General features: G+C 31.8%; 1 pseudogene; it reads right to left on the bottom strand.

The window, feature by feature from the left end:
- Positions 1-2798: 2798 nt before the first annotated feature.
- LOC149159472 (putative pectate lyase 18) lies at positions 2799-23513 on the bottom strand (annotated as a pseudogene).
- Positions 23514-24108: the final 595 nt, after the last annotated feature.

Raw genomic sequence — 24108 nt, 5'->3', positions numbered from 1 at the left:
GTCGAGTCATTGTTCATGGACATGAGGCTAAGCCTTTTTAAAGGTAATTAATAGCTCAATATAACCTTTAATAAGGAAATCCTAGAACTTCCTTCATGCAAGGAGAGTGTTATCTATAAGAATAATAACATTGAAAAACTAACCATATATTTTAGGCCTTAAAATAGAGTACATCATTTTATTTTAAGTCATAAAACAAGTTATCAAAAAGAAGTAGACCATATCAACATCTTAACGAGAACAAAAACTAGGTGTCACTTGTTTATTTTGAAATTCCTCAAATGTCTACCTCATTTTATTATAAGTCATAACTTTTTATATCAAAAACATTTACTGATATAATTGAAAAACTACAACCAATTCGAGGTCAATTTCAACGCGCTCGCAGTCATTTTCCAAGTGCAAATATAGTCATATTATTTTAAGTGGAAAAACAAGTTATCTAAAAATACAAATAGTGATATATTTGAATACATATAGAAAACTCCTTCTGTAGATTTTTCTTTCAAGGATACTATGAATAAGGAATATGTGTGAAAATCTGTTAAGATGCTACTATTTTTAATTGTGAATTGCGTCTTTATTATCACCCATGTTATTGCAAATTCTCTATTGAAATCTCCTAGAATATTTGAATCAATTAACATGTTGTTAATTGATTGTAGGAAGGGAAAAATACTAATAGCCTATACGAATGTTGAATTTCAACATTTCTTTGAGCCTCTATAATATACTATTGTTAACTAAATGCATGCAATAAATCTGTAGGTATTTTCATTTATGGCAAGAGTTAGTTATGTTGCTTGTACAAGGAAAAGTGGTAGGTGGGAGACTAGGGGTGCCCAGTTGTGATGCACTTCATCAAATTATGATAGGACAGATCATGCAAATGTGAAAAATGGTCGAAGAAATATTTTTTGAGCATAACCATGATGTAGAAGACGATGTTTTACCACCATCAACCATATTCTAAGGTACAAGTTCAACTAACAAGATCAATGGTATAAGAGGTTGAAAAAAAGACGAAATGTTAGTTGTAATTGACGATATATAGTTTAATGGTATTCACTTCTAGCATCTGCAAAAAATCATGGTATCTCTCCCTTATCAATTCATTATTGGATAAATGAGCTCTCTCATATAAAACATAGAGGGCCTGTTACAGTTATAACTGAAGAGGAGGAGGTTGAGGTGCTTGAGTCGTGTAAGGAGATTGACCAATTGGGACATGGGCTAGAGTTGATAAAACTCAAATCCATAGCTTCTCAAATTGATCACGGAAGGTGAAACCCATACAAAGATGGGTTTCCTGGTAAACCATGGCGGTTTGGGTTTAAAAAAAGGCATCCAAACCTTGTATTGTGTACAACTAAGGTCCTTGACATACAGAGGGTTTTAAATCTACACCCTCTAATTGTTTCTAGTTTCTATAATACTATTTCTAGTGAATACATAAGCATTATTATGCTCCATACCATATATGGAACTATGATGAAACAATTTTACATGCAAGAATGAATTGTGGTATGCGGGTAATTTCCAAGAGAGGGAGACAAAATATGCCAAATATTTTTCCTAAAAGCAGGGAGTGGATAACTATTCTACGTTGCGTCAATGCAATTGGTGCTTCAATCCCTTGATTTTATCTATTCAAAAGTAAAAATCAACTGAAAAACTATATACAAAATTGTGAACTATGTGCAAGCATGGCTGCACATCCCCATTCATGGATGACTAAAGATTTTTTCTTTGAATTGGCTTTGTCACTTTTATGCATCTATACCAAGTGGTGTCTTGCTTAGGAACATACACCTATTGTTTTTAGATGGCCATGGAAGCCTTGTTGTTGTGGAAACAATTGAGGAGGAAAATAATTTGGGCATCAAAATATTAACACTACCATCTTATACCACTAACATATTGTAGCCCCTTGATCTTAGTGTGTTTGGCCCTTTCTAGAACTATTTCAGGTTAAAGTGAGCTTCGTGGATGACAAAGAATCGAAGGGTTTGAGCTACTAGAACTTGCAAGTAAAGCCTATTAAAAGGGCTCTCACACCATCAAATATTAGGGCTGTCTTGAGGAGGACTGGATTCTGGCCTCTGAATTATGATTGTCTTATGCATGATACTAGTCCTAGCCGTGCGTTTCATGTTTATGGTCAATACGAAGGCCATGTCCAAGCAGATGTTGAAGCACAAGAAGAAGTGGATGAACAAGAAGATGTAGTTGTGGTCGATAATATGATTTCCCTCCCTGAAGGACACTTCTATGTTGATGATGATGAACAAGTAACATAAACATGGTATAATCATGAACCAATTGAAAATAACATGAAGGTTGTTCTACTAACTGAAGCACATGGAACTTCTACACGTTATATTCTTAATGACTCTGTTGATCATGCAACTCACAATGAGAATGTGGTTGAAAATTTCTTAAATGTTTTGATGTAAGCATGAATCACTTATATTTATAAACACAAACATTTTATATTTGTGAAATTGAAAAGGTAATAAATAGCATATCAACATCCATATGTTGGATAACTTAGGATAAAAGATAATTTCAAGTAATTGCACCTCATTATTAGCTAAAGTTGCAAACTGTGAATAGGACTGCCGATAATTTTTGGAATTGAGAACTGTGAGAAGGGGGCATTCAAAAAGACACATTTTTGAAAATTAATGAAAATGTCTGTGGACACTCAAATGCATGAAGACACAATTTCGAAAAGAAATCACAATGTTTGAGAGAAGTCAAATTCATTCGTGATAATGGCTAGCAAGATGCTGGAATTAGCAGGCAGTTCCTTTCTTACATGAGAGCACACCTGCATTCCTAGTGAGCATTTCCACAAGGGCTAAACTCTTTGGTTTGGCACTATATGCGGTTGCATACGTCGAAAGCACTTGTGATCCTGATGGCATGAAATATGCACCATTTAGAAGCACATCCTCTTCTGATATCCAGTTCCTCTTCATCCATTCACTTTCTGTGGCATTTTGCCTCTTGGTTACTTCTTTAGCTAAGGGATGTGCAGATGCCATGAATCTATTTCCCTAACTCAGTATGGTGGGGTTTGAACTTAAACCAATGGCATACATTCCCCACTTATTGTAATCATTGTTAAACACATGGAAGTATCCAAATCGGCACCTACATCCAGTTAATTCATAATTTAATTTCTAAATAATATAATAGCTATTTCATACTTTTCCTTCACAAAAAAATTCAAAATAAGATGGGAAATGAATGAAATAACTATTAAATTATTCACCTTGGAATTCGTTGGACGAGACCTTGGCCAAAATGGTTGAGTGAAACCATTTCCTACATAACATTGTCATGATGGTGGTCATCACTGTGACCCAATAGCATCACCTACCATTGGAGAAAATCAGAGCATTGTGAAGGTAGAAGATAAGGAATAAAATAGAGTGAATTTCAATTAATGAATGAAAGAGTATGTGAGGTCACCTCGTTGTGGCGAGTGAAATAACTGTTGGAAATGTTGATATAGGTGGATGACTTGACTACGTCAGTGAAGCCATCTTTAGAGTTAGACATAGAGAAATGGTCCACCCATATGTGCCTCGTTGTCGAGATGGAAATCCCATCTCCATGATTTATTTTTCTTGACGCACTCTTCAGAGGATACATATTTCCTACAACATTTCCTATAATTTTACAGTCATGAATGTGGATGCCATGAATGATGATGCTTGTCACATATTTTAGGGTGATAAATGGGCCCTTACCAATGTGGAATTTGGCGCCTCGTCCATCGATTGTTTTGAAGCTGTGAATAACAAGCGCTTCCTTGAGTTGGATGAGCATGTCATTGTGGAAGATGATCCACAACGGCTGCGTCTGAATCACAACATGATGCAGTGTGCCATGGGATGGATTCATGGCATCATCACCGGCATTTGTAACCACATAAAACTTGTCGTTTTTGCCTCTGATGGCATGCTTGCCAAATCCAATGCTGCAATCTTCCAGTTGTTTTCTGTTGCACTCCCAATTGCAGTCGCAATGCCAACAGTCGTCCATAGGATCACTCGTTGCACATGACAACACGCTCAGCTCATCTCCTCCTCTTGTGCTCTTGTTCATAATGCTTCTGCTTCTATTTGAATATGCATACATTGAAGCATTCAGTGTCAATTCAACCTCTAACAATGAATAATTAAAAAAGAAAAATAGAAAGATTGACAAAATGGAATGTAATGTTGCATTGAGCGATTTATTTACTCTTGAACTATTTTCATTATGTTGCTCTCATCTTTCTCCACATGAAATGTGGACCTACTTATATTTCCTGGTGGCTCTACTATCTTGTGTCCCGTAAACTTATCTCCATATTTTGATCCAAATGGCTTTGGCGCCCCACCATGAATGTAGCGGAGTATTCCTATCAACAGCACACAGCTCAAAATACTAATTGGATTGCTCATTTTGACAACCAAGACTCAGCTTTGTCTTCTCAAGAGAACAACGACACTAACAACACTAGTAGCGGTTGCTTTTGCTCTGAGCCACTCTTGCAAATGTCGGGGCCTTCTTATAGTATCTACCGTTTTTCGTTACTATCATGATTTCGTCACACTTGGTAAATTGCGCTATGAATGTAGGGACATGCATCCACTGGAGGAATATGTCAAACATAAGCTGTGAATATATATATATATATATATATATATATATATATATATATATATTCACATTATTAATTTTTATACTTCAATCATTATAATTATAAACATACATATTTATGGAAAATGTTGTATTTTATATTCTACATTGACTCTAAATATGAAAAAATACACTATAGCCATTGTCTATTCATACTTATTAATTTCTCACTAGGTAAATGTTTATAAACAAACATGTATTACATTCTTTAGGTTGTAGGAAGGTAATCTAATTCTTTATGCAAAACACTTCCCCTTACAGAGAGAAAGAACAAATGACAAACCATCCTAAACTCACATATTTATAAATATGTCATCATTTATATAGCATACAATATTTTCAACATTCAATATATACACATTTTATTAAATTCCAATATTACTTCACAATTTTCTAGAATTCGAGCATGCACTACAAGTTAAAATATTTTATGGAGATAGTTTCTCTTCCACAAGGATAAATATAACTAGAAATAAATAATTGTAGTTATTGTTAAAAGACTTGATTTGAACAATATTTAAGAATTGTTGAAACCAATTGTATTATTATTTTAACAATATATGCTTTAACAATAATGTAAATTTGAACTTTGATTGTCTATAACTTATTTTTAATTTGTATTTAATTGTAGCTATAAAAAAGTTATAACACTTTTCTTTTGTCTAAAATATGTGATTTTATAATAAGTTTTAAATATTTTGATTTAATGACATTGTATTTACCTTATGTTTTATATATTCATCATTTAGATAGATGTTTTAGGTTAACATTATTTGATGTAACCTTTGGATATCATGCACATATTATAATTGATCCCATGTTCATTATTCATATTTATATTCATGTTTTATCCCCAAATTTATTATTTTTTACTAAATTTGAAATAATTTAAGATTCATTAAATATAGTTAATATATTATTTTAATAATGTGATGTTATTTTTTATAAACTAATCAGATTATGAGAGTGTCAATATTATATGTTGATAAAGTAAATATATTTTTTTAGTATTGTAATTCCTTTAGTTTCATTGTAATTTACACTAATAATTGAGTGCATTCCAGATTTCTTAATTACCTAACTTTCTTGATTGATGTGCTTTGACTAGATTGATTTTTGGCACTCTTTTGGATTATACAATCATTTAATAATTCTTCATGTCATGAATATATATGAATCATGAACATATCAAGAGTTACTTAATGATTGGATATATATGATTTGTACTATTGCAGTAATCTACTTATACAAATATATTCATAACCTTTCAAGTGGATATGAAGAACCACATGGATATGTAATAAAAACTGAGTTAAGTTACACACCTAAGTTGTGCATTAGACATTATCTATCAATTTGAATATGAAGTTGTGAACATGCTAATATGATTTAAACTTGTTGGAAAATGAACTATTTGATGTGTATATGTAAATTCCTGTGAATATATAAATAAACATTGCTAATTATTAATAGACATGTGTAAATGTTGTAAAGAGATGTTAATACATGATAGAGAAATCACACCTCAATGACCACGAGCCTCTCACTATGACTAAACAGAATGTAGATAACATAGAAATTTTAGATGTTAAATTAATTTCCTTCCTACAATAAAAATGCCTAATTAAACTATATGAGTAAATTAAACATAGATAACATAGAAATTTTGGCTGTTATATTAATTTCCTTCCTACCATAAAAATGTCTAATTGAATGGATGATCATAACCTAGCCATTGGTAGTGATTATATTGGAATCAATAGTAATGTTAATATACTGATTATATTGGAATCAATCGTAATGTTGATATAACTTAAATATTTTAAGAAAAATATCCTTTATGTGAATCCAATTGAAAATTACATTATGAATAAGTAATTCGTGAAAATATATTTATACGAGGATAATTACATGCATTTCATAAGAGTACGCATTCAAGGTAAAAATAGATTTTATTTCTATGTGGAATTTGAAATGGAAGTTAGACATTAACAATATGTATTAGTATAAATTTAATATAATATCTTTTTTTTTAAATGAAATAACACATGAAAAAAAAAAATAAAGTTATAAAATATAATAAAAAAACATTGAAAATTGGAACAATTGTTGAGAGGGGAAATAATAATATACATTTTCAGAAATTAGAATTTTTTTAAATGAAATAATAGGTGAAATAATCAAGTTAGAAAAGATAATAAGGAACATTGAAAATTGGAAAAATTGTTGGGAGATGAAATAATAATATACATTTTTAGAAACTAAAACTATTTATGGAAGAGAAATGTGGATGGATGAATAATAAATATATTAGTGAATACATAATTAAAAATTTTGGATGAGTCAACATATCTTATTTTGTAAAAGTAATGTAAGAATAACATAACGAGCCGCTATATAAGACATTTAACTTTCTTTTTTTTAGAAAATTTCAAAATAAAATGTTAAATATTTTTCTCATAATGATATTAAATTTTAATTAAGTTTTATTTTAAAATAAATATTCCATATCTCTTTTATAACTATATAATTTGTTACTTAAAAAGCAAAATTATTTAATTATTATTAATTTATACACTTTTATATCACCCTTATAACTTCAAAAGTAACTCCATTCCCTCTTCCGTTCACAAAGCTGAACAATAAGAGAACCCTAAACAAGTAGTATAGAAATCCTATCTTCGATTTTATTAAAGAAATAAATTTCTCCAACAAAAAGTTACAACTTATATTCATAAAATAGATAAATTAAAAATATTATACATACAAATTTTGTAAACAAGTAGTATAGAAATCCTATCTTCGATTTTATTGGAGAAACAAGTAGTATAGAAATCCTATCTTCGATTTTATTAAAGAAATAAATTTCTCCAACAAAAAGTTACAACTTATATTCATAAAATAGACCAATTAAAAATATAATACATACAAATTTTGTAAGCATAAACTCATTTTAATATTTTTCAAATTTTATGTTAGCTTATTGTATATTCATAAGATAGCTGAATTAAAAATAATACATATAAATTTAATATACATAAATTCATTTTAATATCTTTTAAAGCTTTATGCTAACTTATTGCTAACGTGTACACATTCCTATAATCTTTGTAACTTTAGTATGGCCTGTGATTGTATCTTGATGCTAACTTTAAGCATTACATGAGAAAGCGATGAAAGCTAACGATCTATTCAATTATCTTTGGAAAAAAATGTGAATTTTTGGAGGCTTAAAAGTCAACAGATCGATGTTTGTTGTATTCAGATGCAAATTTAACTGACATGTGGAAAGCCATTGGTTTTTCGAATCCTCATTGCTTGCCGTCAAATCTCTATAACAGTATTTTCACATGACATAAGTTGCATTGCACGTTTAATATGAATTTAAGATCAAGTTTAACACCTAAATCTAGGTAAATATCTAATCATTAAAAGGATCATGTTTAACATGTAAACGGTACAAAAATGTCAATAAAGATTAAGCTTAATCTATAAATTTAAATTGAGCTAAAATAATAAAAATAAAATATTTATTAATTTAGCGAAAATAAATTTGAAATTAATTAAAATAAAAGTATAAACTTAAAAATATATAAGTTTTATGTATAAATATCATAATACATTAATATTACTTTTCGCAATTATTTTTTAACGGCTACTCATTAGACAAGATTTATGATTGGAAACTTATATCTTTTGAGGTTATTTATGATTGTAAGATTATTGTCTTAAATTTTTAAATTTGTTTTTAATTTTATAAAATTTCTATTTTTATTTTTTATTTTTTAAACATTATAATAATTTTTAATAATATATTTCTAAAATAATTAAACAAATATAATTAATTAATTTTATATAAATATATTTATTAATCTTTAATTAATTTTTTACTAATTTAATATATTTAATCTTATTTTGATCTTTTTTTTAAACATAAGAAGAACATATCATTCATCACTTCACTCAGACACAAACACTATGTCAACAACATAAAAAAACTATATCCTCACTTCACCCTCACACAAACACTACTTCAGCCCAGCACAATCACACATAAAAATAGGCAAAAACAAGAGCTCGTGTATGAAGTGAACCAGAAAAACTTTTCTTGAAAACACTTAATCAATTTTTATTGGAATATAAAGATGCACATGTGAATATAAAGATATATTTTTAGGAATGAAGGTTTAAGTTTATATATATAAATGATATCGTTACGATTGTAATATTTGTGTTTTGATATTTTAAATTATATATAAGTTTATATAGTTAATAGATTTATCTAAAATTTTATTTGAAATAGAGTTAGTTAAAATTTATATTTTTCAAGGTTTTATAATTTGTAATGGTGTAATTAAGTGGCCAAATTACAACTAAATGATATGTATTCATGGACTTGAGCTTAGTGTTGATTTGTATTTATGGACTTGAATTTAGTGTTGTAGATTATGTAATATTAGATAACCATATTTCCAGCCAAAATGTAAATCTTGAGCTATTAAATGACCATGATCTTGACTACCATGATATTGACTCTCATAATAGACCTTTAAGCTTAACTTCAAACTTTTCCATGCAAAACAAGCACATGCATGACAATTGAGAGAGTCAAAGGAACCTACTTTTGGATAGAGCAAAAATTGTTAGCTTCTTAAAGTATTTAAATAGGGATTTACACCTCTTAACTTATAACGATAACATTGAAAAACCTCTATGACAATTTCACAACAACCATTAACAAGTTCTCCAGGAAGGTGTCATATAGAAAGAATAATAGAACTACCAATCTTTGGTATGATAATGATTGCAAAATTTCTAGAAAAACTATTAGAGATGCTCCTAACAAAACCTTAAAGCTTGATAATATAAATACCTAGAAAGCCTCCATGATAATTTCACAATGACCATTAACAAGTTCTCTAGCAATCAATGTGTCATATAAAAAGAATAATAGAACTACCAATCTCTGGTATGATAACGATTTCAAAATTGTTAGAAAAGCTATTAGAGATTCTCCTAACGAAACCTTAAAGCTTGATAATATAAATACCTAGAAATCATGTATTAAAAGAAAGAAAATATATCTTACAAATAAAAAGAAAGAGAAACTACTACACCTCTTTGAGTTTGATCCTAAAAAGTTTTAGAGGAAATTTTTCATTCCTAAGTCTAAAGAAATTTTTTTGATTCCTTTGAAGAACTAGAATATTTACCTTTAAAAAGTCAATGAATCCCCTAACACCATGGTCGCGATTTTGAATTCCTTATAGAGAATCATATATTTTCATTGGAGGATATCGGGTTTGGGGTTAAGAAACTTGTTAGTGAGAAAGCTAAGAACGTTGAAGGATACAAAGTTGAAATTATTGAAACGGGAGAATATTTCCTCATCTTGCACATACACAACCACTTTAATTTCGTAGTGAACCAATTCTTCCCTATCACTTGGATATAGAGCCTTATTGCTTCTATATTTAAAAGCGAGGATAAAATAATTCCGTCTAATTACAAGACCTTGATGTTTAGCCATATTTTAGCAAAACTATATGTGCTTATTTTTGAAAAAGAAGATTAGTCTTTGGCTTGAAAACCATGGTAAAAGAGCTAACAGCCAAGTTGGGTGTAAGAGATATCATTCAACCATGGACCATCTTGTTACTCTTAGGATAATTGGAGAGGAATGCTTCAATAACAAAATTTATCTCTTTTGTGGTTTTGTTTTTTAGAAAAGCTTTTGGCACTATTCCTAGAAAAGAGTCATGGAAGAGGCTAGAAGAGGCAATGGTTCCTATCGAGTTCAAATATTTTATGGCAAGGCTATATGAGAATTATATTGCAAAGTTTGTGGCCACTCAGGGTTGTTCGGAGGAAATTATATGAAATATTGTTTTCAAGTATGTTTTTCCCATATCCCTTACCATTTTTGGCATATACATGTATAAATTCTGAGATTTTGGAATATGTAGGTTGGGTTGGCCCCAAAGTCACTTGTATGATCATAACACTTCTCCTTTACATTGATTATATTGTTATTTTTCCAAGGAACTATTATGATCTTGGGAAGAAACTCAAAAGCCTCCAAGATTTCTACTTCAAATGGATATGACTACAAATACCAACAAAACCAAAGTCATAATATCCAAAAATATCACCTATGATATTTTCATTCATGAAAACAACTCCTTGCAAGAAGTTCATTCATACAAATATCTGGGAAATGACATCCATCATAAGCACAATTGGAATTATAACATTGAGAAAAGGATAAATGGAGGCTAGAAATTTTATTATGGGTTGAAAATGATTGTAAGTTGGTAGATTTTTAGATTTCGTATAAAAAATATCCTCTTTGAGACTCTTGTCACTCCTGTTGTTTTACAGGGGTGTGGGGTTTGGGGTTGAAATATATCTAGGGATTCATGGAAGAAGATTGAAACAATCAAAAAGTAGTTTATTGCCTAAAACCTCAAGAATACAAGACTCTCTACCCCGTCCTCCTAATTCAAGAAAGAAATTCCCACATAAAAAACTTGGTTATGACTAGTTTTCATATGTATAAGAAGTCATATAACATGGAGGGCAAGAGGTTTCCCAATATTCCTTCCAACTCTACTCAAAATTCCCTCCTTCAAGTCAAGAAAGGGTGGCATAAGGATCACGAGTATTGGCTATATCATTGAGGAATAAAGGAGGAGATCATGTTTCACAATTTGGATAGTACTAAAAATAATATTACTTCCAAATTTAAGGAGAAATTAAAGAAGGATATCATATTTGACAATTTGGATAATAATCAAAATATTATTACTTCCAAATTCAAGGAGAAATTTTGGGAAAATAAAGAGGTGGAGGGGAAAAAAATACGATGTTATAAGGAGGTGATTAACCCCAATCTAAAAAACCAAAATTATCTCTCTGCCTTGACTAGTGCTAAGAAGAAAATGAACATTGTCAATATTAGAACTAATTATCATGAGGTTAAGAGTGAAACTAGGTATTGATTGATTTCCAAAATTCCATAACATGAAAGAGTTTATCACCTCTGATATCCTCAGAGGGTTGAAGAGGGAAATCACTTTCTATTAGATTTTGCATCTTATACTCATATTATATCTAATATTGAAAATATGTGTAATTATATAAACCTTTTTAACCTTTTAACTTAGTAAAATGATGGTGATCTAAGAGTTCTCATGGAATTATATTTTCTTTTGTGGAAATCAATTTTAGGTGAATTATGGATTTCACTGAGACACACTTTGCTTTGGCATGCTAGAAATTCTTTTTGGTTTGTTGGTGCAAAGAGGAACTTTGTTTCTTTTTTTTGAACTTCATTTTCTCTCCACTTAATGTATTTCAACTATGAAAACAATGTAGATAAGTACTTATAGACTTGGTCTCATTTTGTCTTGTTTGTTTCCACTGTGGAAATGATAACTATGTTAGATGTAATGGAGTGAGAATTTTTATCTCTGGCTTTGTTGTACTCGGGTTTTTGGGTTGTTATGTTTTACTGGATGGATCTAAATTTCAAGATCTATAGTCACTTTTTTTCAGATGAAATATAAGTAATTCAATTTACCAAAAAAAAAAAGTGGAAATGAGAACTAAAAGGAGAGGGATACTATTTTGAAAATAATAAAAATGTTTGAGGGTGCTTGAATTCAATCAAGATAGTGGGCAAGAAGTTTAGTTAACTTTGAGTTTTTTTATTTGATGAGAGAATGCTTTTCTTCCAAGTGATTTATTTCACAAGGGCCAACATATTTAGTGTGAAACTATATGCAATTCCATATCCCAAAAGCTCATGTGATATGCAGAGCTAAGCACCACATCAATTTTTGGTTTCTAGTTTAAATTCTATTTAATTTCATTATTGTTTTAAATTGGCTTAAATGAAAATAGTGGGTTTTGAACTTCCATGGATGACATACACTTGTCATGAATTCTAGTTATTTTTAATTACATATATGTGTCCAAACCAACACCTACATTCATGTAATTCACAATTTAATATACAAATAATAATATTAAAAATGTTGTTCTTTCAAAAAAAATGCAAAATGATATAGGAAGTGGTAGAACGAAAAAATAATTAATATTCACCTTGTCTTTTGATGCTCAGTACCTTCGACAAAATGGTTTCTTATACCCACATAATTCTAACATCATGGCAATTGTCAGTTTGACCCAACATTAACATCTACAATAGGAAAAAAACATACCAACCTAAATATCTTATCATTGTCAATCTATAAGAGAATGAATAAAGTAGTGTGAATTGTAGTGAATTTATTAGTTAACACATGGTCTGTGATTGAATATTGAAGTTCGCCTTGTTGTAGTGAGTGAAATAATTGTTAAAAATGGGAATAAACATGGGTTAATTAATTATGTCAATGAGACCATCTTCATAGTTAGACATGGAGCAATGGTCCACCCATATTTTGCTCCATGTGAAGATGGAAGAGATATGTTTACTATAATGTTTCTTACATGCTTATAGGTTTGAATATGCATGGCAAGAATGATTATGTCTATAACATTTTTTTTATCATTATACACAAGCTCTTAGAAATACAGATGATGGTTTCTCATTCATAGATTGTTTTGAAACTATAAATTGTCAACTCTTACTTTAGTTAGATAACCATGTCATTATAGAAGATGGCCTAGAGTGGATCCATTTGAATCACACCTTCTGACACCCCACTATCACCTAGCTAAGGGACATTAGGAATCAAATTTTCCTTTATTACCACATTTTTCTAGGAAGTCAAATTAACTCAATAATACATGAATGTGGCTTGAAAATGGACTAAATAAGAGGGTAAACCAAGTATTTAGGTTGATGGTATAGAAGGGTTGATTGTGTAGTTGAGTAAATCAACTAATAGATATAGTAGATTAGAGTAACACATACGCCAACCCATGGGTGTAGACTCTTGTCGAATTCAACCTTTTATTAGTCTAATTTTGTATTTACTATCGATTCAATTTTTAATTTTTAACATGGCTCGCAAAACTTTGGATTCCAATGCTAATCATGCCATTAGTATCTAATTCCTATTAGCATCATTTTAAATACTTCGTGACATATTGAGGGTGAATTACTAACTAAATTATTCTGTTCTAGTTCCCCTATATCATGATTTTAATTTATTACGAGCGTGCCATCATGAATTCACTAATCTAGGAACAAGTGAGAATCTTTAAAAAGATGAGCATGTTCATAATGTTATCGATTTAGTACTCCCCAGATCGCCTCACATACATGTCAATTTGGATTTTAAAGAACATGTGCACAATTTCAATTGCTTGTGAATGCTTTCAAGAATGTGTATGCATTCAAAAAGCATGAGTTAGGCTTCAACAATGCATGGGAAATCTATTAAAAAAACACGCTTTCAAGAATGAGTGTGTATTTTCAAAACATGTATGTTCTTTTATGTCTAGAATCATTAAGATGTATGGAACGAGGGAGGGAGAGAGGGGTAGAGTTAGGGTTTGGTTGTTAAAGACGGAATAAGGAAGGGATGGAGGGATGGAGGGATAGATATGGAAATGAAGGGAGTGGAGTGAGGGTGGAGAGACAAAATATGATCAGGACGGGGAGACATGAGAATAGTGCTATAAATGGATAAAGAGGGAGTTAATGAGTGAGAGGAAATGAATAAGAGGGAGATAGAGTCACGAGGTAGAGAAAGAGAAGTAAGAAGAGGGAGACTTAGAGAGGGAAAGGTGGGTGATAGGGGGCATTGGGGAAGGGAGTTAGAGAGAGAGTATGGAGGAGAGAAGAAAAAGGAAAGGAAGAGAGTGAGCATGTGTGTGTGTGTGTGAGAGAGAGAGAGAGAATGTGGGAGATAAAGCGGGGAGAGAGAGAGAGGGAGAGATGGGAGGATGTACACAATGGCTAATATATATGTTTTAGTAATTTCATGATATTTTTTTTTATAAATGATCACATTATGAGAGTATCAAAATTGTATGTTGATAAAGTTAATATCATTATTTTAGTATTTTAATGTTCTTTTTTTCAGTATAATTTACAATAATAAATTACTGCATTTTAGACTTTTTAATTACATGACTTTATTGATTGATGTGCTTTGGCTAGATTGATGTTTGGTACTCTTCAGGATTACTGTAATCTAAAATTTCATCATGCCATGAATATATATGAATCCTGAACATATCAACAGTTATATAAGGTTGTTGGATAGTTTTAATGGGTGTTTGAATGATTGAGTTGATTTGACGTTGTATATATATGATTTGTACTATTAAGGTAACCTACTTCTACAAATATATTAATGACCTCAAGTAGATATGAAGAACCACATGGATATGTAATGAAAATGAGATAAGTTACACACCTATATTGTGGATAGGGCATTATCCATCAATTTGAATATGATGTTGTGAACATGCTAATATGAATTAAAGCTGGTTGGAAAATGAGCTATTTGTTATATATATATATATATATATATATATATATATATATATAATCCTATTTAATCGTAGATATTTTTAAGATCTAAATTTGAATAAATAAAAATCAAATTATTATTAAGTTATTATTATTATTATAATAAAAAGGATAGAGTGATGAGTATTATTATATTAAAAATCCTGAATAGATAACATTTTCAAATATATATTAATAATAGAATTTGATTTTTTTACAGCGGTCAAATTTCAAGGTTTTGGGTGTCCCAAAGGTTTTTGATTTGGTTTTTAACCTTTTAACTCAGTAAAATGATGGTGATCTAAGAGTTCTCATGGAATTATATTTTCTTTTGTGGAAATCAATTTTAGGTGAATTATGGATTTCAGGGAGACACACTTTGCTTTGGCATGCTAGAAATTATTTTTGGTTTGTTGGTGCAAAGAGGAACTTTGTTTCTTTTTTTGAACTTCATTTTCTCTCCACTTAATGTATTTCAACTATGAAAACAATGTAGATAAGTACTTATAGACTTGGTCTCATCTTGTCTTGTTTGTTTCCATTGTGGAAATGGTAACTATGCTAGATGTAATGGAGTGAGAATTTTTCTCTCTGGCTTTGTTGTACTTGGGTTTTTGGGTTGTTATGTTTTACTGTATGGATCTAAATGTCAAGATCTATAGTCACTCTTTTTCAGATGAAATATAAGTAATTCAATTTACCAAAAAAGGAAAAAGTGGAAATGAGAACTAAAAGGAGAGGGATACTATTTTGAAAATAATAAAAATGTTTGAGGGTGCTTGAATTCAATCATGATAGTGGGTAAGAAGTTTAGTTAACTTTGAGTTTTTTTATTTGATGAGAGAATGATTTTATTCAAAGTGATTTATTTCATAAGGGCCAACATCTTTAGTGTGAAACTATATGCAATTCCATATCTCAAAAGCTCATGTGATATGCATAGCTAAGCACCACATCAATTTTTGGTTTCTAGTTTAAATTCTGTTTAATTTCATTATTGTTTTAAATTGGCTTAAATGAAAATAGTGGGTTTTGAACTTCCATGGATGACATACACTTGTCATGAATTCTAGTTATTTTTAATTACATATATGTGTCCAAACCAACACCTACATTCATGTAATTCACAATTTAATATACAAATAATAATATTAAAAATGTTGTTCTTTCAAAAAAAATGCAAAATGATATAGGAAGTGGTAGAACGAAAAAATAATTAATATTCACCTTGTCTTTTGATGCTCAGTACCTTCGACAAAATGGTTTCTTATGCCCACATAATTCTAACATCATGGCAATTGTCAGTTTGACCCAACATTAACATCTACAATAGGAAAAAAACATACCAACCTAAATATCTTATCATTGTCAATCTATAAGAAAATGAATAAAATAGTGTGAATTCCAGTGAATTTATTAGTTAACACATGGTCTGTGATTAAATATTCAAGTTCACCTTGTTGTAGTGAGTGAAATAATTGTTAAAAATGGGAATAAACATGGGTTAATTATGTCAATGAGACCATCTTCACAGTTATACATGGAGCAATGATCCACCCATATTTTCCTCCCTGTGAAGGATGAAGAGGTATGTTTAGTATAATGTTTGTTACATGCTTATAGGTTTCAATGCGCATGGCAAGAATGATTATGTCTATAACATTTTTGTTATCATTATACACAAGCTCTTAGAAATACAGATTATGGTTTCTCATTCATAGGTTGTTTTGAAACTATAAATTATCAACTCTTACTTTAGTTATATAACCATGTCATTATAGAAGATGGCCTAGAGTGGCTCCATTTGAATCACACCTTCTGACACCCCACTATCACCTAGATAAGGGACATTAGGAATCAACTTTTCCTTTATTACTAATTTTTTGTAGGAAGTCAACTTAACTCAATAATACATGAATCTGGCTTGAAAATGGACTAAATAAGAGGGTAAACCAAGTGTATAGGTTGATGGTATAGAAGGGTTGATTGTGTAGTTGAGTAAATCAACTAATAGATCTAGTAGATTAGAGTAACACATACGCCAACCCATGGGTGTAGAATCTTGTCGAATTCAACCTTTTATTAGTCTAATTTTGTATTTACTATCGATTCAATTTTTCATTCTTAACATGGCTCACAAAATATTGGATTCCAATGCTAATCATGCCATTAGTATCTAATTCCTATTAGCATCATTTTAAATACTTAGTGACATATTGAGGGTGAATTACTAACTAAATTATTCTTTTCTAGTTCCCCTATACCATGATTTTAATTTATTATGAGGATGCCATCATGAATTCACTAATCTAGTAACAAGTGAGAATCTTTGAAAAGATGCACATGTTCATAATGTTATCGATTTAGTACTCCCCAGATCGCCTCACATACATGTCAATTTGGATTTTGAAGAACATGTGCACAATTTCAATTGCTTGTGCATGCTTTCAAGAATGTGTATGCATTCAAAAAGCATGAGTTAGGCTTCAACAATGCGTGGGAAATCTATAGGAAAAAACACGCTTTCAGGAATGAGTGTTTATTTTCAAAACATGTATGTTCTTTTATGTCTAGAATCATTAAGATGTATGGAGCGAGGGAGGGAGAGAGGGGTAGAGTTGGGGTTTGGTTGTTAAGGACAGAATAAGGAAGGGGTGAAGGGATGGAGGGATAGATATGGAAATGAAGGGAGTGGAGTGAGGGCAGAGAGACAAAAGATGATAAGGACGGGGAGACATGAGAAGAGTGGTGTAAATGGATAAAGAGGGAGTTAATGAGTGAGAGGAAATGAATAAAAGGGAGATAGAGTCAAGAGGTAGAGAAAGAGAATTAAGAAGAAGGAGACTTAGAGAGGGAAAGGTGGGGGATAGGGGGCATTGGGGAAGGGTGTTAGAGGGAGAGTATGGAAGAGAGAAGAACAAGGAAAGAAAGGGAGTGAACATGTGTGTGTGTGTGTTTGTGTGTGTGTGTGTGTGTGTGTGTGAGAGAGAGAGAGAGAGAGAGAGAATTGTGGGAGATAAAATCGGAAGAGAGAGAGAGGGAGAGATGGGAGGATGTACATAATGGCTAATATATATGTTTTAATAATTTCATGATATTTTTTTTATAAATGACCATATTATGAGAGTATCAATATTGTATGTTCATAAAGTTAATATCATTATTTTAGTATTTTAATGCCTTTTTTTCACAATAATTTACAATAATAATTGACTGCATTTTAGATTTTTTAATTACATGACTTTATTGATTGATGTGCTTTGGCTAGATTGATGTTTGGTACTGTTTGGGATTACGTAATCTAAAATTTCATCATCCCATGAATATATATGAATCCTGAACATATCAATAGTTATATAAGGTTGTTGGATAGTTTTAATGGGTGTTTGAGGGAGTGAGTTGATTTGACATTATATATATATATATGAATTGTACTATTAAGCTAGCCTACTTCTACAAATCTATTAATGACCTCAAGTAGATATGAAGAACCGCATGGATATGTAATGAAAATGAGGTAAGTTACACACCTATATTGTGGATAGAGCATTATCCATCAATTTGAATATGATGTTGTGAACATGCTAATATGATTTAAAGCTGGCTGGAAAATGAACTATTTGTTTTTTATATATATCTATATATCTATATATATATATATATATATATATATATATATATATTCCTATTTAATCATAGATATTTTTAAGATATAAATTTGAATAGATAAAAATCAAATTATTATTAAATTATTATTATGATTATTATAAAAAAGATAAGAGTGATGAGTATTATTATATAAAAATCTTGAATAGATAATATTTTCAAATATATATTAATAATAGAATTTGATTTTTTTACAGCTGTCAAATTTCAAAGTTTTGGGTGTCCCAAAGGTTTTTGATGGAACTAAATCTATTTCCACCATCAAAACCATAATTCAAATACTATTACTGCAAAATTTTTAGGAAAAAAATTAGCCAAAGAAAAAAATGGGCAGGTGGCAGGCCTACGACGTCAGGTGGTACCACGCGCAGCGGGATATTAATCCGCTTGAAAGCAGACGGACGAAGGCATTAATGCCTGTCTTCTCGGCTCGAGGGAGGAGGATGGCGTTCGACGCAGCAGAGTGTTTAAAGCAGAGAGGGCTCGATTTGCAGAGGGATATGAGTGATCATTGTGGTGAGGCCCTGCTCCGCTCAGACAGAAATGGGAGTAAGGATTTGAGGTGCGTTCCGTCGGTTTTTGGGCCTAGAAGGAGCACCACCTGCATCAGTGCGGTGATTGTGTTGGTTTTCGTAGCGGTAGGAGCTCAGGGTGCTTGTGTTGGTTTGCATAGAGGGAGAAGTTCAGCAATGCCGAGGGAAAGGCCGCGGATGGGCAGCCGACGAGGGGGAACCAGAGGCAGGGCCCTCCCGCAGCAGCATGATTACAATTCGCCCTCCTCCTCTATCGAAGTAACGTCGCTGCCTCAGAGATTCCAGGGCAGCAATGAGGAGGAGGGTGGGCATGATGGCAGAAGCCCAAATTCTGAAGAAGGACAGATGGAGCTCCCAATGCTTAGGTATCGGCCCACGTGATGGCTCATGCCCTTACCAATGTGAACGTTGGCGCCTCGTCCATCGATTGTTTTGAAGCTGTTAATAACCAGCTCTTCCCTGAGCTCGATGAGCATGTCATTCTGGAAGATGATCCACAGCGGCTCCGTCTGAATCACGGCATGACGCAGTGTGCCATGGGATGGATTCACGGCATCATCACCGGCATCCATAACGACATAAAACTTGCCGTTCTTGCCTCCGATCGCATCCTTGCCAAATCCGATGCCGCAATCTGCCAGCCGTTTTCTGTTGCGCTCCCAATTGGGGTCGCACCGCCAACAGTCGTCGATGGGATTACCCGTTGCACATGACAACACGGTCAGCTCCTCTTCTTCTCTTGTACTGTTACTAATGCTTCTGCTTCTGTTTGAATACACATATGAAGCATTCTCGTGTCAATTCAGCCTCCAACATCAAATAATTAAAAAAAACAACAACAGAGAGATTAACAAAACGGAACCTAATGTCGCAGTGAGCGATTTACTTACTGTTGAACTATTTTCGCTCCGTTCCTCTGATCTTTCTCCCCAGGAAACGTGGATCTAGTTATATTGCCCGGTGCCTCCACTATCTTCCGTCCCATAAACTTCTCTCCATATTTTGATTCAAATGGCTTTGGCGCGCCGCCATGAACGCAACTGAGTATTCCAATCAACAGCATGCAGCAACACCAAGAAACACCAACGTTAAGAACACTGGTGCTGGTTGCTTCTGCTCTGAGCCACTCTTTCAAATGCCGAGGCCTTCTTATAGCTTCCACCGTTTTGTCGTTACTATCATTTCATCACACTTGGTAAATTGCAGTATGAATTTCGTTGCGCATGTTTTTATGATGGCTTAAGGAATGTAGGGAAGTGCATTGACTGGAGGGAGATGGCAAACGTCAAAAGATCGAAGTTTGTTGTATTGAGATGCAAATTGCAAGGGAACCGATGTGGAAAGCCTTGCGAACGAACAGTAAAACATCAAGTAACATATCTCTAATGATGTAATGCGGTTTGAAAATCCGTCATGTCACTGTGAAAACGTGCGCCTACATTATTTTTAGAAAAAGTTGTACCATTAGTTACATTATTTTAATAACTAAAATAGTTATAAGGTGGTAGGAAAATAATTTAGGGTAATAGTCTTAATTTTTAGAAAAGGTTGTACTTTGAGTTACACTATTTTAATAACTATAGTAGTTATGAGTGGTCGGAATATAATTTATCGTAATAGTGTTAATTTTTTAATATATAATTGATAACTATTCATATAAATTTGATATTTAAAATATTTTTTAAATAATAATATTTTTTTGTTTATAAATAAATAAATGCTATATAGTAGCTAGTAATTATTGCTTAGTTTAAATATAATTAAATTAAACTAAAAATATTAAATTTATTTTAGAATTAAGATTTAGAATCTAGCAATTTAGGGTTTACTGATTGGTAGAATGAGATATTTTGTTAATTGTAATTTTGTATTGTTATGATGGAGAATCCAAACCTATTCAACTACAAGTCTTATTGTAATGATAATATTTTTATTGAAAAATACATCTTAAAAAATTTTACATTTTGTATGTAAAATATAAATAAATATATTTTAAAACATAATTGTTCTTAAGAGCAAAATTAATATATTCCTTAAGAAAATATAAATATTCAAATGAATTTGTTTTCTGTACTTAATAATTTGATAATCATTTTAATTTACTATTAATACTTTTTACTATTTTTATTAATATTAAATAAAATTCTATAATATTAATTAAAAGTCATTTATAAATTTAACAAAAATTTTTAATAAAAAATAATATATATATAACTAATTTTTATTTCGAAAATAATTATATAATAAAAAAATAAAAATATTTTACTATTTTCTATATTTGTTTAAATTTATAGTTTGAAGCATTAATTATTTAAAATATATGATTTTAAAAATTTCCCTCGATTATTAATTATTAACGAGTTTATCCGATTGCATTGGTCTATGTACTAATTTTATCTACATTGCTCAGAACTCTCTCCACGTGAAACTTGGATCTAGTTATATTACCCGGTGCCTCTATCCCATAAACTTTTCTCCATACTTTGATACAAATGGCTTGGGTCCCCCGCCCTGAACGCAGCGGAGTATTACTATACAAATTTGTCTTCTCAAGTAAACAACAACAATGGTGCTGCTTGCCTCTGCTTCTCAAGTAAACAACAACAATGGAGTATAACTGGGAATTGACGTTTCATATGAATTTGATCTACGTTTCATATGAATTTCAGATCAAGTTTAACATGTAAATCTTAGGTAAATATGTAATCGTTACGTTTAATATGTATTTAAGATCAAGTTTAACATTTAAATCTTAGTTAAACATCTAATCGTTTTTTAACATGTAAATATTAGGAAGATGTCACATCATTAATGATTAAGTTTATCGTTTTTTAACATGTAAATGTTAGGAAGATGTCACATCATTAATGATTAAGTTTAATATATAGATTTAGAGTCATATAAAAAAATATGTATTAATTTGATCAATGGAATTAATTAATTTGAAAGTATTGTTTTTATATATAAATAAAATAAATTAATATTACTTTTCACAATTAATTATGTGAGTTTTTAGGCACTACATTTTAGATACGATTTTTGATTGAAAATTTATACCTTTTAAATTTATCTATGAGGCTAAGAGTATTGTGTTATATTTTTATATTTTTACAAAATGATAAAGTAGTTCAGCCCTCTTCTCGGCTATATCACCTGGTCCAACTTCCAATGTTGGGCCTCTTTCATTAAGTGCTCAAACTTGTCATTATATAGATTTACAATGCTCATAGTGTAAGAATTATGTCTCCAATGGCTCCATAATAGTAAAAAGAGACCCCGCTTGGGCTCTTGTTGGGCTCAATTTGGCCAAAAACTGAAGAAGTTATGTTCTAGAGAATTTTTTCTGCTAACTCCTCTACAAACTAGGCTTCTCTACTCACTCTCCTCTACAAATTAGACTTCTCTACTAATTGTTCTATGAATTCTTCCATTCCAATGCCTGTCAAGTGCCAATTTCGCCCAACATCAGTGAGATGCTCGTCGGTTTAGGTGCAATTTGTTATTTCTTTTAAATGTGTAAAAAGGCTTATTGGCGAAAAATTTGGGCCACATAGGACAATGAGCCTCAGGCTTGGGGCTCACACCCAACCCCGTCAGCCTAGCCCCCTAGTCCGTCAGCATTCAGTTCCATGGCGCATATAGCTTGGGGTTGGCCCCCATATTATCCACATCCATTCCACTAAGCTCTGTGTTGCGTCTGCCTTCGGCAGTACGGTTCAAGGTTTAGACCGTGGGTAAGGGCCAAGCCCCGAGCGCTTGGTCGCTCTGCCCATGGGCTCATGGGTAGTGTAGTGACCAAGGGCGAGGGGCTTTGCCCCGACCCCCACCCCGAAGTTCAAACTGCTTAAATTTTAAATAGGATTTTGATGTTATGGTTTATTAAGTAACATCATTCAAGATGCAGTAGAGCGTCACATTTCTTGTTCAGAGATCCCATTGTTTGAACCCAGTCGGGCCTTCGACCAACCCATACCAAAATTTTATGCTGTGTCGGGGTGCCACGTGGCATCCCACCATTGGTCCACTTAAAAACTCTAGCCACCAATCAAAACTTACCAAATCGAATTAATCACATGAGGCCACTTGGTGGCCTCCCATTGGTCCGAGAATACCAGTGAACCTATACAGTCAGCCTGTTGATTCATTATATGAACTGCCCAGTTAGTAGTCCTACATCCAACCTGCAAAAATTTTACTTGTTTGGGAAAGAGATCAGAATGCAATATTGGGAGAATACGATATCGATTTTGAGTGATTCAAGTTGCGTTGGATTCAGGTCGGTGAGATCTACGCTTTGGCACTAGTTTCGAGCATTTTTCAACACTTTTTTCAATTTTGAGCAGTTTACTAATCCTTTGGATCACTCCTCCACACTATAATGTTTTGGACATCCAAAAGACTATTTTCAATCAACAAAAATATGAGGGCATAGTTACCTCACACTTCCAATCTCAATCCATCTGGCTTTGCTTGGATTTGTACCATTGAGCCCCACACAAAGGTATTCCATGTTCCCTCTTCTTGAAGTTCATTTTTTTCTGTCAAGGATAATATCCTGCTGCAATTATTCAGGAAAGTTGGGAGAGAAATATTTTATTAAAGGAATATGAACATTATCTCCTTGATCCTCAATTAAAAGAGGCCCATATAATCTAAAATTCTCAACATTAACAACTAAATACATTTGCATATATGGAGGCAAATCCAACTGGAAGGCATTATTACCAATCTTTTCTAAAA

Source organism: Pinus tabuliformis, chromosome 5_2 (assembly GCF_031772625.1).
Source record: "Pinus tabuliformis cultivar Carrire ecotype Pingquan chromosome 5_2, CPIR1, whole genome shotgun sequence".
NCBI classification, from domain to species: domain Eukaryota; kingdom Viridiplantae; phylum Streptophyta; class Pinopsida; order Pinales; family Pinaceae; genus Pinus; species Pinus tabuliformis.
Note: the sequence above shows the minus strand (reverse complement) of the source record. Positions and strands in the feature narration are given on the sequence as shown.